This window comes from Theobroma cacao, chromosome 2 (genome assembly GCF_000208745.1).
Source record: "Theobroma cacao cultivar B97-61/B2 chromosome 2, Criollo_cocoa_genome_V2, whole genome shotgun sequence".
Taxonomy (NCBI): Eukaryota; Viridiplantae; Streptophyta; class Magnoliopsida; order Malvales; family Malvaceae; genus Theobroma; species Theobroma cacao.
The window spans coordinates 33004808-33016890 of record NC_030851.1 but is presented as its reverse complement, the minus strand read 5'-3'; positions in this window follow the sequence as shown (position 1 = coordinate 33016890).

Sequence of the window (12083 nt, the reverse complement as noted above, 5' to 3'; positions counted from 1 at the left end):
CATGCAATCTTAGCTTGAATCAATCCCTTAGAGTGACTCGCTCACTCTAAGAATACAAGAAGAGAAGTGATAAGAGTGTACCTATGATCACACGGTTGATCTAAGTGGTACAAAGTAAAGTGCAGATCACAGTTACAAAGATAGGAGTTGAGTGCAGTCAATAAGTAGAGGGTATTTTCTGGTTTTTAAGCTTTTTTTGGTTCTTGGAAGCCTTCAATTTCTTGGACATCTCTTTTCTAACCGTTAGAAGTCCCTTTTATACTTAGAGAAACAACTCTCATGGCACTTTGACAATTTCTGGCCATTGAAAACAGTTGAGAGTTGGTTCTAGCCGTTAATCTGTCTTCTAGTGCCCAGATTCAAATTTTCTGGCAGAATGCTCTTAGTCGACTAACCGATATCTTAGTTGACTAAGTCGTCTTTGTCTTTTGATCCCAATTTCTGGCAATGTGCACTTAGTCGACTAACTTATTTTTTGGTCGACTAAGTTGGTTCTGTCTTTCAATACTCTTCAGCCCACCAACTTCTGATTTGAATTTTAGCTTACTAACTCCTCATTAATCTATTAAAGGGCTTCTGTCTTGTTGATCAATTGTGACTTCCTTATTCCTTTGCTTTTTGATATGTGCATTTGAATGATTTACTAATTATTTGCATACAATTTTTTTTCCTGCACACTCAAGTAGAGATATTAGACACAAATGAATGGGAATGTTTTATTATCATCAAAAACTAATTGAGCCAATAATCTCCCCCTTTTTGATGATGACAAAACATTCGTTGATTAATAGCACAGTGTCTTTTTATTCTTTTTTAGTTTTGCACAAAATAGAGGTTTTTCTCCCCCAAGTGTGTGCTCCTCCTGAGTGTGTGCATAGTTTTATTATTCATTTCAGCATGTTTTTATTATTTTCATACAGAAAATGACATATGAGGGTTCAAATTGATGACAAAATATATTTATACAGGCTTATGGAATAATAAGCAGTAAGTGACAGGGTGATAGAACATTATTACTATTTTAGCTTGTTGTCTATCATATTGTTTCCAGACTTAATTCATTCCAAAGCTATATCCCATAAAATTTCAGCATTCATATTTATTTTCATCCAAATTTCACTTATAATATCATATCAACAGTTAATTGTCAGCATAACAATTCAAAGTCAGCACCAAAGCATCAGCAGAAACTCAATAACAGCTTTAAATATTCAATCATTAGCTTATCAGCATTGCATTCATTCACAATCAAACCAAAATATCATGAGAATAAGTTTTCAGTACATTATCAGAATAAGTTCTCAACACACTTTCAGCATCAGTCATCAACAAAAGAACAAAATAAATAAACAGTGTCTCAGCATAATGATCAGTATCCAATTTTCAGCAAACTACCTGTCACGACCCAAATTTCAGGCCATGACCGGCGCAAGGGCCCAATAGACATAGTCCATTAAGCCCAAGCAAGCCTATTAATCTAACATGTTCATTATTCCATTATAAACTACTAAGTCCTATTTCACAACTTAAAATCATAATAAAATTAAACATTCGCCAAGTCATGCTGGCATATCAATTAAGTGTACATTGCCTACAACATGTATCTTAATAATTTACATCAAGTTTGTCTATACATCTCAAAAAAAGAAAACTTGACTTCCAGCGGAGGGACTCGAACGAATGTAAAGCTACTAAATACCGAGACACCTACCAAAAGATGGATATAAGTCTACAAGGACACCTCGTCCTAGTTACCTACTGCCTCATGATCTGAAAACATGAAGTTAAAAATGGTGAGTATAAACCCAGTGAGTGAAAAAAAAAGGGAACAAGCATACCATAAGGAATCTTTAATGAAATCATGATGCATTCTTTTTCAAAACAATGCAATTTGTTTCTATTCTTATTAAAAACCCCTCATCAAGCTCTTAAATGATTAATCCTTTGAAATCATGAACCCATACATAACGAACCATTTGAAGATTGAAAGCTTCAATATTACACAAGCAAGTCAAATACGACAACGAATCTTCGCTGTAGCGGAAAGGCATTCTCGCTGCAGCGAGAATGAATTTTCATTGCAACGACGTTGGGATTTAGTTATTAGTCGAACGAGGGTTTCTCAACTGGCCGAGGGGTTCTCACTAAACCTCCCCATTTTAAATTTAACTCATCTAATCCTTAATGTTGGAAGTCCATGCTCCGATATGGTAGCAAAGTAGTGAAAGATAGGGCAGCAATTGGACAAGATAGGAGACCAAAATAGAAGGTTTTTCGCTACAGCGAGATTGAATCTCGCTGTAGCGAAATTGTAACCCAGAAACAGAAGGTTTCTCGATACAGTGAAATTCTTTCTCACTGCGGCGAAATTCAGTTGATGAAACAAAGAGTTTTTCGCTGCAGCGAGATTCCTTTTCGCTGCAGCAAGAAGCTACAGTGACTATCTCATTGCTGTAAAATACATTCTCGCTGCAGTGAGAACCAGTTCTGATGAAGGTTCTCAAACCCGAGAATTTCTCGCTGTAGCGAAAATGATTTTCACTGCAGCGAAATAGAAGGCACCAAACGAAAATTTCCCTTTCTCCCAAAGAAAACCACCCTGCTTGAAATGTTCAAAACCAATAAGAAATACATAACAACTTCCCAAAGTTTAACATACCGAATTTCACATACATTACATCCATATACATAACTCAAAAATGTATTATAACACACATATTTATGTATGTATACATATACATATACCCATCACCATCATGCACACCATCCCATCATCATCACCACAAGCTCATGCGCACTCCCTACTTGCACATGGTTGGGTCATCACCGGATTATGCGCACTCCCTACTTGCACATAACCGGGTCATCCTCAGCTTATGCACACTCCTTACTCGCACATAGCTGAGTCAATATAATTACACAATATTATATTCAAGCATATATGTATATCAACATAATGCAGCCACATAGAAATCCATAATAACCACATATCATAACATAAACCATTTCACAAGAGCTTGTTCCCAAGGCATTCATTTTTGAGAAAAGTTGTATAAAATCATTCAAACACTTTGTTCAAAACAGTCATATTCTCAAAACAATTTTGATAGGCAGTCCACTCACCAATTGATTATAGAGCCTTTAGATGACTCTAATTCCTCTAATTGTCCAAATGAGATAATAGGGCTTCCTTAGAACCTAGGATCACATTAGCATAAGCAATAGGTCAATTTTACACACTATGAACCCTAAAAGCTATCTTTTAGCTAGTTTTCAATTGCCATATTAAATGGCCATCTATGTTCACTATCTTAATCACTAAAAGTAATGAACATACTCAACAATAAACAGCTCATAAATCCCAATTACTAACCATTTTCTGCAGCTAAAAACCAAGCTTAATTCATCACTTACCCTAGGGCTCATTTGTAGTCAAATTCTCTCTCAATAGCTTCTAAATAAATGGTGTAATTCTCTTTTTTTCTCTTTAAAACGTCCAACTAATGAGAGAAAGTATGAAAACCAGATTTTTGAAGGGTTTTAAAGTGAGAGGATGAAAGAGCATAAGGGTTTATGGAAGAGTACACCAAAAGCATGAAAATTGGAGCTAGAGAGAGAAAGTTATGGAAGCTTGAAGAAAACTCCCATGGAGAAATTGAAGAAACGTGAGAGAGGAGAAGGGAAGAAGAAAACCAGCTACTGAAATTCAAGAAGGTGCTGAAAATTTCAAGATATTTATAGCCAATCTTATCCTTTCCCTTAAAATTACAAAAATGCCCCTCCACCAATTTACTTATTCTCATCCAAACTTTTATGCAATTTTTTTGCTCTTTTAACACTGGGACAAGGTCCATAATGGTCTAGACATGTTCGGGTTCATAAAAACTTAAAATTTAAACTCGATGTGAAAAATGATCATTTCGCCCCTGTTATGAAAATTGTTGAAACTTCTAGTTTTCTTCGTGTTTTCACTAGCACACATCATTTATGCAGTCTTATACCCATTTTGACCTTAAAATATCATAAAACTTTCTTCTGGAAGCTTATTAGAGAAAATGACGAAATTACTCCTAGCTCGTATTATTACATCTATGCTTAGTTACAAGCCTATAGAGGTTGGGGTCTCACACTACCATAGACCATCTACCATAGACAACCTAGTCAGATTCAACGCCCTAAATTTCTCCTAGATTTTTGGTACTTCTACCCTAACAATTTTTTTAAATTTATTTCATCTTTCCCTTAGCTTTCCACTTCTCCCTCTTTTTGGCATCATCAAATCCGAGGGGGGGGTCAATCTTCTGAAGAGGCTGAAAGAGTGGATTCATCAGTACCATAGAAAACATTTAGAGGTTCGGGTGAGGGTTTTGGTGGTGATTTTTATGGAGATTATTCAGGTGAGGATTTGTTAGGAACTTCCAAGGGTTCTTGAGAAGAAAAGATGGTTGTTGTTCTAGCCTTTCCAACAATTCTGGAGAATTTTCTTCTTTTAAGGAACTTGGTTTTGGTTGCCATTCTCTTGATGCCTTTACTAGGTGGTTTCGATTTGGCCTATGGAGCTGCAGTAGTTTTCTCTTTTTCTTTCCCAATCTACTTCTCTATTGTGTGTGTTAGTGCAGATGTGGCTTGCTGTGTTTTTGCTTGAGCTGCTTCTTTCTTAGCTTGCTCCTCATGGACCATTTGATGAAAAAGACCCATGATTGAAACCTCTTCAAAATGTGAAGGAGAAGGTTGAGGTTCTGGTTGTGGATCTTGAATAGGTGGAGAAGTGCCATCAAGAAATCCAAAAACTATAGTTCCCTTATTTGATCCTTTTTCTTTTTTAAGCTCAACTTCAGGGTCAATCATTGGTTCAACATCTTTATCTTGAGGAGCAGGGCCTCTAGAACTTTCAGCTGGGAAGGCAGAGCCTTTAGTAGCCTCCCCTACTAGTGCTGGGTTTGGAGTTGCTGAAGTGTCTTCAATTGCAGGCTCAGTAATGGATTTCCCTTTTTCCTTTATCATATTTTCAATCTCTGCAAGTCTTTCTTCCATTTTCACAATTTGTGAAGATTGCTCTGTAAGCTTCCCATCCATTCTCATCAACAGATTAAAAATCATTTCATTGAAAAATGGTGAGGGTGTTGCCTCTGTCTGTGCTGGTATTGCAGAGACCTTGGGTGATTTAACAAAAATTTCTCCATCTAACTTGTAACCCATCTTTGATAGACTACCTAAATAGATAGCCTGGTCTCTACTCTTTACCAGGTCCATTTCATACCTTTTGGTCCAAATTCCTTTCTTTTGTACCAATGCAGTAATGATATTTCCATATGGCAGATTTATCTTGTCCCCTGTACAGGCTCTTCTCATTCTTTCAACCATAAATCGACCTAGATTTATGAGAGTACCATTGAATGCATGCTCCATTAGCCATAAGTCCTGAAGGCTAATGTAGCTAAAACTTCCACTTCTGCCATGAATGTTTGCTGCTATAAATTAATGCAAAATCCTAATTTGAAGATTGGTAATCAAGCCAGCATTACTTTTTGAAGAGTATTTTTCCTTCCTCACTGTAATTATTTCCCACAAGGAGCATGGGTCATAATTTTTAGGAAACTCAAACTCTCCTTCCTCACATTCGATTTTAAGTAGACTCCCTAGATCAGCAGCAGTTACAGTAAATTTCTTTCCATTTAAAAACACATTCAAGCCATCATCAAGATAATCATAAGGCTCCCCTAGTTCATTCTTGTCAATTGCTATACCTGAATAGAATTCTTTTACCAAGTTAGCACTATCGGATCGATTCTTAAAGATGCTAAACTCTTTCAGTTTTAAATCCTCAAAATAATCAGATAAGCTTGTTTGAATTTCTAGAATTTCACTGAAACTATCCCAGTCAATGCATTTTCCACAAGTAATGGGGGCATTCTCTAATTTCTTGCATCTATCTTCATGTGCTTTGTTCCTAAACTTAGAAGATGAGGTGTTACCTTTCTTAGATGATTTTCCCTTCTCTTTCTTCTTCTCTGTTTTTTGTTCCTTTTCCTTCTGCGATTTTCCAGATTTTTCACTCATCGATGCAGACCCAATTTTCTGTTTCTTTTTCTATATTTATGCTTGCATGCCTTCTTCCAGTGGCTGTTTTCCTTTCTTCTTCTCAGCAATCTCTTTGGCCAAAGAGGTTTTTGTCATTTTGGATTTGAGAGAATTCTGATTGAGGGTTTTGAGAATCTAAGTGGAAAGGGTTTCAGTTTTGGGTGGGTCAATTTCAGATGAGAGAAAATGTAGAAGAAATGAGTTAATGGGCAGTTTAATTTCTCCAAAAATCGTCTATTTCCCTTCTAAATATTGTTAATTTTTCTCCTATTCAAAATTCAAATTTTGCCACATATTTTATTTTTCATCAGATAGTATTTTCTATCCATTTTCTTCACCTAGTATACTACTCCTATTTACTATTTTATTCTTTTTCTTTCTATCTTAACTGAATCTTATTATTTAAAGTGACAGAACATTCTTAGTTGACTAAGTATCTCTTTTAGTCGACTAAGTGCCTACTGTCTTTTTGAGAAAATTTCAAAATTTTTCCTAAAGTTCCTGCATACTAACCATTCCTAAATTTCTTCTAATCTCACAAAATCTATCCTCATTTAAAGGTTTTGTGAAGATGTCAGCTAATTGATGTAAAGTATTTACAAACTCAATTTTAATGTCACCTTTCACTATGTGATCTCTAACAAAATGGTGCCTAATCTCAACATGCTTAGTCCTATAATGCTGCACAAGATTTTTTGAAATGTTGATTGCACTTGTATTGTCACAATATATTTGTATGTTATTCATTGACATTCCATAATCTTTTAGTTATTGTCTAATCCACAAGATTTGAGCACAGCAGCTACCTAGAGATACATATTCGGCTTCAGCTGTAGAGAGAGCTACTAAATTCTGCTTTTTGCTTGACCATGACATAAGCATACTAGCTAGAAACTGGCAGGTTTCACTAGTGTTCTTTCTATCTGTTTTGCTGTCAGCAAAATCAGCATCCGAAAATCCAACTAAGCTAAAGGATGATTCTTTAGGGTACCATATGCCTAAAGTTTGTTTGTCTATGAGGTATCTAAAAATTCTTTTAACAACAGTCATGTGTGATTCTTTGGGTTGAGATTGAAAACGAGCACACAAACACACACTGAATTGTATATCAAGCCTGTTGGCTGTTAAATAAAAAAGTGATCCGATCATACCTCTATAAAGCTTTTGATCAGCATCTTTTCCTTTTTCATCTAAATCAAGTCTGGTGGATGGACTTATTGGTGTACAAATTGATTTTAGCTTTAGCATATCAAACCTTTTGAGCATGTCTTGAGTGTATCTTTCTTGATTAATGAAGATTCCTTTCTCACTTTGTTTGATTTGAAGCCCTAGAAAATACTTCAGCTCACCCATCATGCTCATCTCAAATTCACCCTGCATTTCTTTAGCAAAGTTCTTGCATAAAGCCTCATTAGTTGCACCGAACACAATGTCATCCATATAAATTTGAATAACAATTAAATCATTTAAGTATCTTTTGATAAACAATGTTGTGTCAATACTACCTCTAACATAACCTTTTTCAACTAGAAATTTTGAAAGCCTCTCATATAAAAGCTCTAGGAGCTTCTTTCAATCTATACAAGGCTTTGTGAAGTTTGAAAACATGATCTAGTTTTTCAAAGTCTTCAAAACTGGGGGGTTGCTTAACATAAACTTCTTCTTGGATGAAACCATTTAAGAATTATCTCTTTACATCCATTTGAAATAACTTAAAGTTCATAAAGTAAGTAAATGCAAGCAGTAATCTTATAGCATCTATCCTAGCAACTGGTGCAAAGGTTTCATCATAGTCTATTCCTTCGTCTTGATTATATCCTTGGGCTACCAACCTAGCTTTATTTCTAATTACATTCCCTTTCTCATCTACCTTATTTCTAAACACCCATTTTGTTCCAACAATGGGGTGGTTTATAGGCCTAGAGACTAATGATAACACATGATTTCTTTTGAATTGATCAAGTTCCTCTTGCATGGCTAGTGTCTAGCATTCCTCTTTTTGTGCTTCTTCAAATGTTTTAGGCTCAATTTGAGATATGAAAGCTGAAAACTCACAAGTCTCTCTTGTTGCTCTCCTAATTTGAACACCTTGTGAAATATCACTTATGATTAGTTTTTGTGGGTGGTCTTTTACATATGTCCAACTCCTTAGAAGGTCATTATGCTGATTTTCAGTTCTTTGTAGGGTTTCTGTGGGTGGAGGTTCTGTTTCTCTTCTTAGGGAATTTTCTTCATCGTTTTTCTTATCATCTAAACTCATCTCTTCCATTTATTTTTCTAGATCATCCATATCATTTTCATTATTAGAAATTTCCTTTTATAAGGTATTGAATTCATAAAAAACTACATGGATGGATTCTTCAACCGTTAAAGATCTTTTGTTGAATACTCTATAGGATTTTGAGTTTAATGCATATCCTAAAAATATAACCTCATCACTCTTTGCATCAAACTTTCCTAAAAGCTGTTTACCATTGTTCAATACAAAACACTTACAGCCAAAGCTCGTAAGGTAAGAAATATTTGGTTTCCTACTTTTGTATAGTTCGTATAGAGTCTTTGATATCATGGCTCTTATAGACACTCTATTAAGGATATAAGCTATTGTATTAACAGCTTCTGCCCAAAAGTATTTAGGTAGATTATTTTCACATAACATAGTTCGAGCCATTTCCTTCAAGGTTCGGTTTTTCCTCTCCACAACTCCATTTTGCTAGGGTGTTCTAGGAGCAGAAAAATTATGATCTAGCCCCTTTTCATTACAAAAATTCTCAAATTCATCTATTTCAAACTCACCTCCATGATCACTCCTAATACTAACTATTACTAGTCCTTTTTCATTTCAACCTTTCTACAATGACTTATAAATGCTAGTAGAGCATCATTCTTATTAGTAAGAAAATATACCCAAATGTACCTAGAGTGGTCATCAACCATTACAAAGCCATAAGATTTTCCTCTTAGACTAGTTGTACTTATTGGACCAAATAGATCAATGTGCAGCAATTCAAGAAGTCTAGATGGAGAGACAACTTTCTTGGTTTTAAAAGATGTTTTAGTTTGTTTACCTAATTGACATGCATCACAAATTTGATCATCCTCAAGTTTAAGCTTTGGCAATCCTATAGCTAGATTCTTCTTAATTAATTTTGACATAGAATGCATGCTTACATGTCCAAGTCTCCTATGCCATAGCTGACCATCATTTTCAACTTTTGCTACAAGACATGTTTCATAATCCATTTCAAGGTTCTCAAGAAATACAACATACATATTCTTTATTCTTTTTCTTATAAATGAGACTTTGTTAGTGCTTATATCTATCACTTCACATTTAGTTGAGTCAAAACATACCTTAAAACCTTTGTCACATATTTGGCTAATTCTCAATAAATTATGTTTCAATCCTTTAACCAACAACACATGACTAATTTGAGTTTGGGAGTTCTTACCAACCGTTCCGATGCCATGGATTCTACTTTTTGAATCATCACCAAAGGATACGATACCTCCCTTTCTTTTGTCCAATTGAGCAAATAGCGTTTCATCTCCTATCATGTGCCTTGAGCAACCACTGTCCATATACCAAGGCTGCTTCTTCTTTAGTTGAGCTCTTGAACATGTATCTTTTAAGTCCAGCTCAACCTACAAAACAAATTCTCAATTTTTCTTAATAGTACCCATACCTTGATGGGTCCTTGAAGGTTAGTTGCAACATATGATCCTTTTGGAACTCAAATCATTTTTGTTTTCTGTGTGTTTCTTCTTCTATAGTAGTTATAAGATAAATGACCAAGTTTATCACAAACATAACATCTAGGAGAGAAATTATTAGCATTTCTTTTGAAATTTGTGCTCTTTCTTGATGATTCTTTTCTTAAACTCTTAAGTGCAGTATTTTCATTAATTGCTTTTTGTAAAGCTTCAGTTCTATTGTCTAGCTCCAATTTCATAACTTCAAAATCTGTTTTTTTAATGTTCTAATTTAGTTTGAAGCAAATTTCTTTGTTCAAAAATGGAGTTGAAATCACATTTTATCTTTTCTAAATCAATCTCAAGAGATGCAGTCTTTCTTTTTAAAGCTTTATATTTTGATGCAAGTTTTTCAAACTCATCACAGAAACATTCATATTCTTCTTGAAGCTCATCAATTAAAACATCACAAGGAGAGGAAGATACCTTAGATTCATCATCTTTGGCCATCAAGAATAAGTCAATTTGATTTGAGGATTCATCTTCCCTTGATTCCTTATCTACATTTGCCATGTTGCTCGTTGAGCATTGATTCTCACAAGATTTGTCTTCCAATTCCTTTTGCATCTTTGTTTCTCCATATAACTCTTCTAATTTTTGCCAAATTTCTTTGGCTCTTTTGCACATGAATACTTTATCGTATTCTCTATAATCAAGTGCACAAATGAGAGTGTGCATGGCCTTAGAGTTGATTTGTGCTCTCCTCATTTCATTGGTCACAACATTTATGGTCGAGGGGATGAAAGGTCCATCAGTTATGGCATCCCACATTTCATAATCTATTACCCTAATGTATATTGACATCGTAGTACTCCAATAAGGGTAATTTGAGCCATCAAATAGAGGTAGTCTGTTTGTTAATTGTCCTTTAGCAACTATGGATTTTTAAAGAGCCATTTGGATCTCCCAAGGGTTTTAGACCTTAATAATAGGGGTTAGGCTCTGATACCACTTGTTGATCCAAATAAATGTGCTAGAGGGGGGTGAATAAAACTTTTTGGCTCTTGACAAGATGAGGAACTAATTTGAAAAGCAATGAAAATAAAAACAGAGTAGATAATGTGCAAGAATTTAGAGTGGTTCGGTCTAAGACCTACATCCATTACCTTTATTTTTCAACCAAGAATTTTTCAAACAATCCACTATAAAATGTGAAATTCACAAGCTTTCACCAAGTTTTACAATGACTTTTACCAGGCTCAGCCAAAACCTTTTACAATAGTTTTTACCAGGATCAACTAAAACCTAACACCTAACTTTTCAAGGCTACATTAAAACCTATACCCAATCAAGCAATCTTAGCTTGAATCAATCCCTTAGAGTGACTCGCTCACTCTAAGAATACAAGAAGAGAAATGATAAGAGTATACCTATGATCACACGGTTGATCTAAGTGGTACAAAGTGAAGTGCATATCACAATTACAAAGATAGGAGTTGAGTGCAGTCAATGAGCAAAGAGTAGTTTTTGGTTTTTAAGCTCTTTTTGGTTCTTGGAAGCCTTCAATTACTTGGACATCTCTTTTCTAACCATTGAAAGTCCCTTTTATACTTGGAGAAACAACTCTCATGGCAGTTTGACAGTTTCTGGCCGTTGAAAACAGTTGAGAGTTGGTTCTAGCCGTTAATCTGTCTTCTAGTGCCCAGATTCAAATTTTCTAGCAGAATGCTCTTAGTCGACTAACCGATATCTTAGTAGACTAAGTCGTCACTATCTTCTGATCCTAGTTTCTGGCAGTGTGCACTTAGTCGACTAACTTATTTCTTGGTTGACTAAGTTGGTTTTGTCTTTCAATACTCTTCAGCCCACCAACTTTTGATTTGAATTTTAGTTGACTAACTCCTCATTAATAGACTAAAGGGCTTCTTTCTTGTTGATCAATTGTGACTTCCTTATTCCTTTACTCTTTGATATGTGCATTTGAATGATTTATTAATTATTTGCATACAATTTTTTTCCTGCACACTCAAGTAGAGATATTAGACACAAATGAATGGGAATGTTTTATTATCATCAAAAACTAATGGAGCCAACAAAAGGTATGTGTTCTTAACTCATAAAGTCAATAATGTGAGCATTTTCATATTGCCGTTATGTTATTGACAACTACAAAGCAAAGCCATGCATATGTTTTGATGATATGTTTGTTTTTATTTTGAGTGTGTTATGTGTTGTCATTGTTTTATGATTTTAAAATATGTTGTCATTGTGTTGTTGAAGATTACGGAAACATGCCTATTGGTGATGAT